General features: G+C 43.8%; 1 protein-coding gene across 2 annotated transcripts in view; it reads left to right on the forward strand.

The window, feature by feature from the left end:
• Positions 1-291: 291 nt before the first annotated feature.
• Positions 292-13230, forward strand: part of zmiz1a (zinc finger, MIZ-type containing 1a) — a 118751-nt gene continuing 105812 nt past the window's right edge. For both annotated transcript variants that reach the window (XM_086121835.1, XM_086121836.1), the window contains exon 1: positions 292-537. The gene's annotated coding sequence lies outside the window, so the exon portion shown is untranslated. The remainder of the gene's footprint in view (positions 538-13230) is intronic.

Genomic DNA, 13230 nt, shown 5'->3' on the forward strand with positions numbered 1-13230 from the left:
AAAAGAAAGAAAGAAAATAAAATTGCACGAGTGCCATTAGAAATCATTATTTCTTCTCGTGTGGGTCCATGCCAAAACATGACACTGTCGTGTTGTGTGTGTGTGTCTCTCCAGGAAGCCCACTCCCCGGTAGAGGCTGCCGTCCACCGCCTCGACATGCGAGACGGGCAGGCAGACAGCCAGAAAGACTCCTCCTCGTGCTGATGTGGGGGTGTGTGGGGGGGGGGGGGGCGGGGGGCTGTACGGAAGGAGTAAGTCCGGCTCACATTTTCCTCCTCACCGCGTAGCCCGGTCCTCTTCTCGGCGGTGGTAACTGAATAGCCCCGTGTAATCTGACACTTCAACTTGCCGTGCTCTACGGTAGTTGATTCAGTCACTCAGTTGCACCGTGGGCTTGGAAGAGCAGCTCCGGAGAGAGGGAGAGAGAGAGAGAGAGAGAGAGAGAGAGAGAGAGAGAGAGAGAGAGAGAGCGAAACGTACACACGCGGAGGGTTTTTAATTTCAGCGTCGCAGAGGAGGACTTGCTTGGAGCTGGAAGTAAGTTTGGCGCCTTGTTCCGGAGCTCGTAGCGCGGCTTGCACGCTCTCGCTGGCCGGGTAGTACCTGCTAACAATAGACTGACCTCGTCGGAACCTTTAAGCGGGTGAAGTCGTGTCAGAGGCTGGTGGCGCTTCGGTGCTGGCGGTGCTTTATATCGGGTCATATCGAGTCGGCTTGTTTGTTGGCGTGCGGTGTCTCACGTTTGGACATCCGTGGACGCCCGCTTTGCATGTGGCCGGCTGCCTGCCTCCCACGACGCGGCGCCGCTGAGCGCCTCGCCCGGGTGCATCAAGCCAAGCCAGCCGGTCGGCCGGTTCCGACCGACCGGCGACTGATGGCTGTGGCTTGATGTTAGTACAGCGAGAATGTGTGTCACACAAGGCTGTGTTTTTATTAACTGATACATGCCCTAATACAATTAACAACGGGGGGTTGTTGTTATGCTTTGCACAACAATAATGCAGCATCAGTGTCATTTGTCACCTTGAGGGTGCACCCACGATACACCTTTTAATGGGACCTCCGCCAAGGCGGGATCATCCTAACAAACACCACCTTGAACACTTTCATGGATCCAATTAACAACCGAGTATGATACTTAAAGGTATTTTTCATCTGAATGTGGTCTGTGGATTTTTAATGGGACTCTCACCAAGTCTGGATCATTCTAAGAAGCGCTAAAGTGAACATTTTCATAGATAAATAGTAAAAAAAAAAGGGTTTAATTGTTCTGATCACTAATGAATGGTATTTTGGCATAGTTGTTTGTGGATTTCTAATGGAACCTCCACCTGGACTGGCTCATCTTAGCAAGCACCATATTGAAAACATTTGGGGATAGGTAGCCGATGATAAATGTTATAATTGTTATACTAAAAATAAGGTATGTTACTTTATAGTGATGATTCTCATAGCGTGGTGTGGGTTGTGGATTACTTGTGATTTTCAAGTACTAATAGTGAAGCTGTCATGTGGCGTAATGTATCACTTTTGAAAATCATGTAAACAATTTTTTTAAACTCCTCAAACTATGTTTCTGCTTTTGTGATTAAAAGACATAACTCCCAACGTTATGTGGTCATATCTAGAGTTTGGGGATATTTGTAGGGTTCTGTTCCACAGGCAACTTGAGTTGAACAGCTTTGTCTGGATAAAGTTCAAAGAATCTTTGAGTCTAAAAATAAGATGAGGGGGAAAATGCATCTTGTTTGTTGTCATTATCACTAAGATATGAAGCGCTTCTTGATCCCTTTTTAAAAAGCTGCACCAAGAATCAGTGGAGTCTCTCTTGGCCCGTTGCCCCACCCCTTTGCCAAAATTTGTGAAAAGTATCTATTTTTTCAAGCGTCATTACAGTAACAAATAAACAAACGGCGTTGAAAACATAATCTCCTTGGCAGCGCTAATAAGAATGGAAATGACACAATGCACAGGTGTGAGTTTGATCTCTTTGCACAACATGTCAGTGCACATGTGGAGAAACACCTGGACGCCTTGACACGGAATCACTGAACCAACAGCAGCAGAGGCAAGGCACATTTGTCCAAGCTGTTAAAGTCCCCCTGCCTTAAGTCTGTAGGATCCTCCCCATTAAATTCCTCCGTCTGGTTGTGAGGCCAGCCGGGGAAGAGCGCGGGCCGAGTGCATGTGGGGGGGCTCCCGACGGGAGGGGGGGGGGGGTGGGGGGAAGACCAGCGCCCATCTCTTCATTCCTCTTCGAGGACGTCTTAACGGGGTCAGAAAGAACCTTGGCGTGCGATTAGAACACGCTGTCCTCGATAAAACACCTTTTCTGGCAGCGCGTCAAACCAAGGAACAACAAGCGCAACTGTTTTCAGGTTTTGTGTTGCAGCAGTGTTGCGCTGGATTGCAGGTGTCCAATCCCTGCATCTTGGAGAGAGTAAACAGCTTTTTGGAGGGAAAGGGAACAGGGAGGGGGGGGGGTGCACCCTCCAGTCTTAGTAATTGATGATGTAATGAATTCGTTTCAGCAGCAACACTTGTCAGCTGCAGCACGTTAATGAGCGGGGTTTTTTTTGGGGGGGGGGGTTGTTGCTTATTTTGTCCTTTCATTTCTAGCTAAAGCCGGCGTTAAATCACAGAGTGGCTGCACGCTTGTTCCGAGTAGGTTACCTGATAAATGGTGCAGGAAAAGAGGGCAAGGAATTAAAGCCATCTGCAACTGTTTGAAACTTGGAAGTGCGCGTGTTTATGTGTGCGCTTGCTTTCCTTCTGTTGTCCCTCAAGGGGCCTCTCTCCAGCCAGCCAGTCAGCCAGGCTGTGAGGGAGGCAAGACAGAAGAGTGCCCGATTCACTGAGCAGGCGAAATGCTTCCAAACACTCCCACTAGATCACATTTTGGGGGGGCTTCTAAGTGTGTTTAAACACGGTGCAGAGTGCTAATGTGTGTCTGACCACTGAGGGAGTGCCAGTTCCCCTCTAGAAGGAGAAGTTGGTAATGTTGGAAATAGTAAAACCTGACTACAGGGGGTATTTGGTTTACGATGGTCTAGACAAATTTTATTGTAAAGTCTCGTTGAATAAAACTCATCTGTGTATAATATGCTCTGCTAAGGTCACCCATAAAAATATATATATTTTTCTCTGTACTTGTGTATAATACGTTTCCCATTTTGCTGGTATTTTTTATTTATTTTTTAATCCAAGTGAATAATATGAATGAAGAAAGATTCAAAACATACAGTATCAATGAAGTGTAAATGGTTCAAAATCCAGGTTAACAACTCTGCTCTTTTCCCATACCTATGATTAAGGTCTTCCAATGTATTTTTACAATCATGTTTTCAAAGATATCTTGTGCTTGCAACCGTACACGCTTTTTGTCATTTTAGAAAGCTATTTCGCTTTTAAATCTCTCCAGTTCTGTTTGGACCGGCTTTTAAATGTTGTACTTTTAATGATAGCATGTTGCGAAGCGTATTGAGTTACGTTGCCATGTGTTATAAATCAGCAGTTGTATTTTTATAATGCTTTATTTTATTTTTTTTAAAACAGCCTAACGCTACTGCCTAGGTACTGGTAAACGTCGTAACAATATGAACAATTCTCAGTTCTTATTAAGCCCCTTGTTCTTTTTTTTTGTACTTTTTTCAAAAAGTGTTATTCATGAGCTTTTACACACTGGTACTTACTGTTTTGAATGGATTAAAAAAAATCTTACATTGATTTGCTGTAATTATGAAATGCCACGGTCGCTATGACTAGTTTGCACAGCAGTGTAAAAAATAATCTGATAATACACTAGAAGGAACATTCAATTTCTGCCGTATTTCACTCGATTGTTTCCTATTTATTGCATGGTAGTATTTTTCATGGAGATATTCATCGCAATTCTGACTTTACAAATGCTTTCGCTTAAGTTGGTGATCGTCTACAGCGCCCATGGTGTTAAGTCTCCACTGTTGGTGGACAGAATTAGTCTCTGAGATTTCTCCAAGACCTTCTGGACACTCCAAAAGGTCTTTGAAAAAAAAAAACACGTTTGAAATCACCGTGACTCCCTGTCAACCCAGCTAATCTCCAGGAGACGTCACAGAGATGTCTCTGCGACCAGCGGAGACTCGAGTTGCCATCAGGTTGCTAAACTCGTCTCCAGGCTGGTGAGGGAGGCCTTTGACATGTGCTTGCTATGGCTCAACTCACTTTGTTCACATTTACATTGGCAAAACCAGTCCTGTGGCTAGTAATTGGTCTGAGTGACAAGCCAATCAAACCTTGATTCGTTTAAGCGGGATTTATCATCATTGTCATTGTGATTGTTAGCATACTCGGAAAAAAAAAAGACAAAACTAAACACGCTAATGTTAGCTAACTCTGTTACTACAACCTGAGTAATGCAATGTGCTTCATAGTCGCTACTTTTCAGCACTTGCTCTCAGTCTTCAGTCAAATTAGTCTCCTTACCCTGGCCAACATGTCAAAGTAAAAACATGAGACTGCTCATATACAAGTGATACTTGTTCTCTACCATTGTTGTTGTGAAACATGTTCTGGATGATGTGTTAATTGCACCATGGTTTATTAGCTTATATGTTACTCAGTAATTTAGCATGCAGCACAGCGCACGTTGTTTAAGACCTGGCAAAAGCTAATCAATGTTTTGACAGGCTGACATTTCCGAGAGCTCCTCATGCTGCTTTGCCGGGAAATACTCGTCTTCGCTTGACACGGATTCTTGATTTTTGCCGTCAGACTGCTGTCAGCCTTTTTTTTTTTTTCCTTTTTAAGCCACTCCCTCTCGTGTGCCAGGCAGCCTGTCTTGCGGTACTTTTCATCTTTCAATCTCTTCTGTATAACACCTCCGAGCGTTTAAAATTTTTCATTTGGAGAAGGAGCGCTAAAAGGGACATTTTCAGTTGGAAGGGTTCAGCGCAAGCCGAGGTTGCGCCCTCGGTGTCAGACGCATTACTGCTACGTAAAGGTCGTTGTAATTCTAGCTTTACAGTCTGCAGTTAAGCCACTTTCTAGGGCAAGCTGAGTAATTGCGGGGTTAAGGATAACACTGTAAATGAAACGCTACTTACCACACGGTGAAAGGAGACAAATGTGGACCCACTTGAGGGGCGGAAAGGGGAAAATCACATTTCTTTCCCTGTTAATATGACATCTAGCCTCACTGAACACTTTTTGTGTGTGTCTGTGTAGTTCGGGTGATGAAACAACATTGTCTTCTCATGTCTCACAAGCTATAACACGAGCGTCCGCCGCATGGAATGTGATTGCACCGCAAGTTAATGGTATGAACACTGTCTTTGTCAGCTGTTGGCGCCAAGTGATCACATCTGATTCAGCGTGGCTTTGATGTAATCCCATTAAAAGATCAACACATTCAAAAAAATAAAATAAAATGACCTCAATACCTGTAATAGTGCCACAAACAACTTCATAAGGCAGATGTGAAAGTGGCATATATCAGTCAGTTGTCAATGCAGTGACATGCAATTTGCTTGCTCGTAAGTTTTACACAAACTAATAATTTACGGTGCTCAGCTCCAGGCCACGATATCGTACACTCTCTGCTAAAGTGCTAAATCGCAAAATTCATATTCAATGACCCTCATTGGCTGTCTGGTTTTCTTTTTTTATGACTATTATTTTTGGAGTTCACAGACTGTAGGTCATGTCTGCCTCATGGCTATTAAGTTTGGGGTTTGAATCTTAGCTCTGGTTTGCTATTGTTATGCCAACTTTTAAGATTTACACCATCAAGATTTGGGAACCGATCAGTGAGTTAAAAAAAAAGACAACTGATCACCGATCCGATCAGAAGATGGACCGGTCTATTTCAATAACTCGTGGATTTACTCTACAGTCGAACCTTTGTTGTTTACTTGGGTCAAAATTTGCAGATAACTGATGCCCATTGAAATGGATGGTGGAAAAAAAATGGAACCCCTTAAAAGTCTCCTAAAAAAGCTGATAGACATCTATTCAGCCGTTTTCAACGCCGCTTATCCTGAAGAGGGTCGCAGGGAGTCAGTTGCTGGAGCCTATCCCATCTGGTTTTCTGCGAAAGGCAGACTACACCCTGAACTGGTCGCCAGTCAGTCGCAGGACACATATAGAGACAAACGACCATTCACACCCACATCCACATCGTCACTGAGTGTGAACCGATCCCATGCTGCCCGAAAAGCTGCTAAACATTCACTCCATATTCATGTTAAAGTCATTGAAGGCTCCTAGTTGGGTGAGTGATGGTCAGTTCATATTTGTGCCCTGTCATTGGCTGGTGACCAGTCCGGGGTGTACCCATCCTCCTGCCACAAAGTCATCTGGTGATAGCCTCCAGCGTACCCATGACACTCCTGAGGATATGTGCTGTAAAAAAAATAAAATAAAAATAGACTTGAACAAAAGAGATATTGAATGGTTGATATGTGTGTACTTGGAAATCCCCAATGGGAAATAACATGAACAGAAAAAGTCCATTCTAGGCTATTTGAATTGTGCAGCCAATGTTTTTAAGTAACGTTTGAAAATCCCTCCCGACCACACAAGTGTAAAAACAATCTGTTCATCACTGCCAGTAAAGTGTAAAGATAGTCATGATGACCGGCAAAAGTGGAATGCAAAGATACACCTCACAATTTCTCCGTTCTGAACTAAAAGGACTTCACCTTCATTTTAATTACAAGTGATGACGCATATAGTGAAGCTCCTTTTAGAGTTATGGCATCCATAATAAAGACATAAAAGGCGCAACTGTAAGCCGTCTCCTGATGATCACAAAACCGATATAAACTCATTCACTCCCAAAGACGTTTTTAAACATCTTTTCAGACTTGGTCCAGAATTGGCCAGTACTGAATGAGTTAAAAAAAATCAAAATAATTTGTACACCAGCGATTCCATTTCCGTGTGTCTGCACAGCGTCGCTTCTGACATCCGTGACGTTTCTTCTCGCCGACGTGTGTTCCTGATGTTTGATATGTAGAAAACAGGCGAAGCGTCAACTCGCATCCACCTTCTCCCTTCACCCTTGACTTCCCCTCGACATCGGGTGGGCCAGGGGCTGGGGGGGGGGGACACGCAGTCATCTAAGTGCTTTTTCTGAGACTGCCGAGTGAGACGGAGTGCCGAGAGAAGTCACTCGCCCACCCTGTCACCATCTCATGCATGTTTGATTCAATGTTCTTTGAGAAACGAGTGCATGGCACCACACAATGACCACATCCTGTTCCCGTCCGCCGAGAGAGGCCGGGGCCCTTGAATCATAAATGACAACCCCGGGGCCTCACCAGGAACAATGCGAGAGTCGAAGGAACAAAATGTTCCTTGTGTCTTTCCTCCTGGACTCAATACTTTTCACCATCATGAGCAATTACGCTCCGGCTTTCTTTCCACCACCGCCGATGAAATCCTCAGCTGTGTTGGAGAGACAAGAGAAGAGATAGTACGTGTCTGGGTGAGCGGCGTTGGCGTGTGTCTGTTTGGGCTCGTAAATCCTGTTTAAGCTAAACAAACTCATTGTTCTCATCCTCCAACTGCGCTTTCCAGCCTCCCTCCTTTTCTGTCCCTCTCTTCGACCCTCCTGCTCTTTTTGTAAGTACAGTCACTAATTAGTCGCCTCTTCACGCTGGGTCAGTAGGTTTACTGTTTCAGCCGGCGGTCGGCTGTGTTTGCCTTGTGCCTTCTGATACCGCAGCGTGCCCGGAAGAGGTTCTCACACCTTGCAAAGCGTCCCACGTGGCTCCGTTTGCCAGGCCAGCCTCCTGGGGATGATGGTGGGGCTTTTTTTATTTTTAATTTTTACTGCTTACCTGGAGATTGAGTTCTTGCCTCGCGTTACCACAGAGGGCAGACGGCACTGTCTATAAAGCAAATTAAAAGGCTTATTAGTTCATGGAAGAAAACCTGAAAAAGACATTGTAATGTGCATTATAGTGCAACGGTCTTCAAAAGATGGAGTCCGGTCCGGATTTGGACTCAGACCTGCCTCAAGAACACAACTTAGTGTGTTTGTGTGTGGTGAGAAATCCAAGGAATTTAGTTATTATCATTATTATTATTATTATTATGATAAAGATTTTTTTTGTAGTAAATGCACGAAAAAAATGCACAGCTTTAGAACTCCTCCAACCTGACACAACTCAACCAGTCAAATTCTTTAACTTGCGAGTAGAGTGAGTGGTTCTGTGTGAGACGAGGTTGTAATAGTTAACGAAAGCCAAAATTGATCAAACATTTTTTTGGGGTCTGGCAATAATATGAAAACAAAAATGCTTGGCAAAAAAAAAGAAAAAAAAGAAAATTAATTAAAACTATGTATTACATTTTTACAGCTCACTAAAACTAACTATAATTACGGCGAAAATGTCCTTTGTTGTAATTTTCGCCCATTAATATCATTCAGGATATTTTATATTATATTTGGTATTACTGTACGTCCATACCGAAGGAAGGTCAAGCAGTCCTTTGCGGATTGTAGGTTACTTTATCACGCAATATTTAGTCAGTTTTTATATATATTGCACTTGACAAACAAGCCATGTCTTTAAAAAAAAACAAAAAAACAATACTAAAACAAATAATAAAACTCATAGAAACTGAACACAAACTCAGCATTTTGAAAAATAAAAAAAACCCAAACTTACTCCCAACTCTAATTAAAACTGAAAGTAAAAAATAATCATTCTAAAAACTAGCCCCCAAACTTTTACAACCCTGTCCAGAGAATTGTGAGTGGCGCAAGTGAGGATGTCAAGGAAGGCCCTGCAGGAGTGAAATTCCAGAAAGAAAGAGCAATTACTGGTCGTGCTCGTCAATGTATTTAGACCAGAAATGTCGAGGTGACATGCATTTTTTTTTTAAATTTAGAGCGAGACAAGCGGTGAGGAGGTCCCAGGAACTCGTTGCCTCTCTGCACAAAGGAAATACACAGATCGATCATGTGCTTGATAATCCCTCAAACGCGACACGAATCAGCCAATCAAATTGTTTATGAGGAGCGCTCATGTGAGGCGGACTTTCCAAGAAGAAATGTACTATTTTCTGGTCGTAAATATATGCACAGAGGAACTCGCAGAGCAACTCCGTCCTTGTCTCCAGTGTGACACCGCCGAGCCAATCAGATTGTTGAAATTTGCGAGAGGAGCAAGTGGGTGTGCAAAAGTAGGCAGGGGTTGAAAAATCCAAGAAAGAAAACACAACAAACTAAATAAATGCTCTGCTTTAAAAAAAAAGGGAAAAAAAGCAGTTTTCTTGTTCCTATCCACTGAGACATTTTTAAATCGCTAAAATCTTTTTGGCAGTGTCGTCTATCAAGAGAGAACGTTGCATTCATGATCTGATTGGGGTTTTCGAAAGAAACACTGGCCTGTCTGTGCGCACGCAGGGCGGCTGGTTTGGTGGCTGAGGTTTGCGTGGGAGCAGCGGAGTGATGGCGAAGATTCTCTGAAGGCGTGTCCAACATTGCCTCTGGGGATGCATACTTAGTTGTTTTATGACAAGGAAAATTAGGCGGGATTTACTAATGCAAAAGGACAGCATTTATTCTTCGCCGACGGGGAGTCATGCAATAGCTGCTCCCGCATCGTGCCAAAGCTTTCACGTGGCGAAAATGTGCTCTGTATTGAACAGTGCTTTTCGTTTGCTTCAAAAAAATTTGCTTGATGAAACCACCGACCCATTGATGAGGAGACAATTTGACATGCCGTGCCCCCCTAATCGTCCCTGAGCGTGTCATCCACAACTTCCGTCCATCCAAAAATCAGCCACAAAAAACGGGATTCGGTTCAGTGGTGAACCCATTTCAACTCTGTTGCTCACCAAAACAGCAGCACCAAACTAACCAACAGTTTATTCGATAAGTCTGGAAGCTTGCCGCGTTTTGAAAAATTAAGGTATGTGGGTATGTGGCTTTTAACTCATTCACTCCCAAAGACGTTTTTAAACGTCTTTTCAGACTTGGTCTAGATTTGGCTGGTACTGAATGAGTTACCAACAATTAGGGCTTTGGTAGACTTGTGACATGATCGCCCCACAATGTTGTGTGTGTTTACGTTCGCGACAGCTACATATCTACTCATCATAAAAATCAAAGCTACATTTTTACCCTAGATTCTGATATCCGTTCCATAAAATTGTCTAAATTGATTCCGAACCATCTATACTCTTAGTTGCATCGTGTTTCTCGTGGCTGCACTGCTTCCAGTACGTTTTTTTTTTTTTTGTCCAATCAAATTTCATCTTGCCTGTGTTTCCAGGTCAATCTAATCTGCCCATGGCCTTCAGAATCAGTCGTGCTAGCTGATGTAACCTCAACTCTGCTTTCTTTAACCAATCCGATTTCAAATTTATCCTCTCGGGGCTAGCGCGCTGCCCTTTGACGATGTCAACATTTTTCTGTCCCCTGATTGGTTCTGAGTGATGTTTGTTCTCGACACCTTAAAGCAGGAACATCTTGACACATAAAACCCCCCAAAACAAAACCAAAAAAAACTAGCACAGTCGTCTGCTGTTATATTGCATTTTTGTCAAGAATTGATGCTTTCTATGACTGACGTGTGATCATGGCCGAGTCACCAAATGAATGAGTTGCCACTGAATACCGCTAACCTTGTTTATCATCTTAAAAAAAAAAGAAAAAAAAGTGATCTCTACATGATGTAAATTGAGGTCTGACTTTCATTTTATGAGCTGCCTCCACTCATTTGCTGTTGAGTGAATATAGCGCCCCGGCCCGGTTTTAAGTGACACTGTCCAAATAGTATCGCTTTAAAATATTTGTTGTTGTAGTTTAGAGCGGCTTACATCTTAACTGCATCCTGCTGAGAACCGTTTGAAATATATAACTTGTGACAGAAAACTCCATTAGTGCGTTGCCATGTGTTTGTATTGGCCCGCTCGGTGCCCTCCCCTCCGTTTTTGACACTGGCGCGAGAGCCAAAGCGCTTTTTCCCCGGGTTCTAAGGACCGACATCCCTTTCATTCCCGCGTCTGGGCGGCTCAGATAAAGGAGACATATTTGAAACCACAGTGCTGTGACGGCAACGAGGAAGAAAGACGGCCTGGTGCGAAGCGGATAGTGAGACGATGAGACAAGTAAAGCAGCAACAGATTTTGATTTCAAAGTCCAACGGATTCGACTGCGACATTTCCAATATACGGGTTCAAATCGTGATGCGTGCCCGCCGCCAAAGTATTTACAGCCCTGCGAAACGTGAACTTCACTGGCCCGGTTTGTGCTTGAGGGTCAGTGTGTTTTGCCATTTTTTGGGGTCTCCTCCCCACGCAAGTGTGCCCTCCCGGCGAACCAAAGCCGCGACGGAAGTCGTCGTTTATCACATCCTTAATGAGAAGGGGCTCATCACGTGCACTCCGGAGAGAGAGCGGTGATACACTGCCAGCGATCGGCCTCCCAAACAATGTTCATTATTGTCCGCGTCGGCTCGCTAATTATCCGGCAAAACATTATCGACAAAAGGCTGCCTGTGTTTTATGATTTGAAAGGGGATTGAATGACCGTGCGCAAATGTGTGCGGGAGGAAAGAATCAATGCGGCTTTGAATGCGTTCGCTTTTGAGGTTAGGAATGGCACAAACGGACACACTCGGTTACTCCCCTTTTTTGATGGTGTTCATTTGATTGGATGAATTTATGACATATCAAGAGTTTTTCGCGGCAAAAGCGTTGACACTCTCGCAAAATTCATTTCAGAAAAAGAATCAAATTTCCAAATATGGTGATTGTGATTTAAATGTGCATTTTTTTTCAAGGTTCTCTTCCCATGTATTTTTTTTTTAACAAACGCTTTGACTTGCACTCTATTAAGTGTTCGCCATGATTTCAATGACCTCCTCTTGTTTTAGTTCCTCTGCCTGCATCCGATCTTAACTTTTCCATTACTCCAGATGACATACATTAGCCGCGTCTAATACATTTCTTGCACATCGCGCCCATATTGCTTTTTCACCGCCACAACCTTCACTTATTTGCCCCGGAGGGATTTGCATAGAATCTGAATGGCATCTGTTGACACTGTTGAAAGACATACGTGAGGACGTCACACGTTTCCCTCGGTCTGACTTGTGTAGTTTAAGGGGCAGAGCCAGTGAATGGGAGGTCAAGGGTGTATTTCGGGTGGGTGTGGGGGGTGTCGGGGGTTTAACCTTACCACAGCATAACCTGGAACATCTCTTGGCAATGTTCTGTAAGTAGGTGTGGCTACGTAAGGCTTGAATGGAGTCCGCTTGGTGTCTATAAGTCTGTGGCAGACAGCTCTGAAATATGCATTTGGGCTGCAGACGGTAGCGTACCCTCTTTAACCCCCCCACCCCCATCCTTTCTGCACTGCTGTGCCTGCATAACCATGTCTCCCTGGATGACACATCAGTGTGGATGTATTACAAAAGTGTCTCAGTGACTGATGCATGAAACCTCCAACATTTCCAAAAGGCCTGGCATTTATCAGGCTTCGCCTTTGACAGAGAACCCAACTCAGCGGCGCGTTGCAGTTCTTTCACACAGCTGCACTTAGGGCTGGGCACTTGATTGGAATTTCATTATGATTTTGATTTGGGCTTCTTTCGATCTTTCAAACTATAGAAGCTCCAGAATAACGTGTTCAACCTACAGAGGTGAATTTGTATGAAGCTATGATGGTAGTGTGATACTTTTGTATACTTGAGATTTAGTCGATGAATCAACATGAAGTTTTGAAGTCAGTGAATAATCTTTTTTTTTAATTGTGATTTCAAGCTCAGTCAAAGTAATGATGATGATTATTATGATTGCCACAGTCGTCCAGCTCGAGCTGCGAGGCATCCGGCAATTGGATAATTACATGCACCATGACATCAGCGCCAGCTTTTGATATGATATACTGAAAAACGAACCCCCCCCCCCCCCCCCCCCCCCGCCCCCTCAACTTTGTAACCTCGTATTCTATGTGTGCAGTTGACACAAAAGAGTCAGTAACACAGGGAAATCTGACTTTGACTGTCATTGTGAAAGGAAAAGAGCACCCATCTTGTGGGGATTCTGCGCAATTACTGCATCAATGCTGTAACAGAAGAGCCTGCATTTAGCCAAATATGCCTTTTACACAACCGATCAGCTAATACTACCTCAGAGAGTGGAAAATTGCCACCTTTGTAAACTGCCTTGTACATATCATCTCCCCATTTGGTGCCACTGTCGTTCACACAGAAGCACAGCATATACTGA

The sequence above is a fragment of the Hippocampus guttulatus genome, chromosome 10 (genome assembly GCF_054856545.1).
Source record: "Hippocampus guttulatus isolate MCC_2025c chromosome 10, RoL_Hgut_1.0, whole genome shotgun sequence".
Classification (NCBI taxonomy): Eukaryota; Metazoa; Chordata; class Actinopteri; order Syngnathiformes; family Syngnathidae; genus Hippocampus; species Hippocampus guttulatus.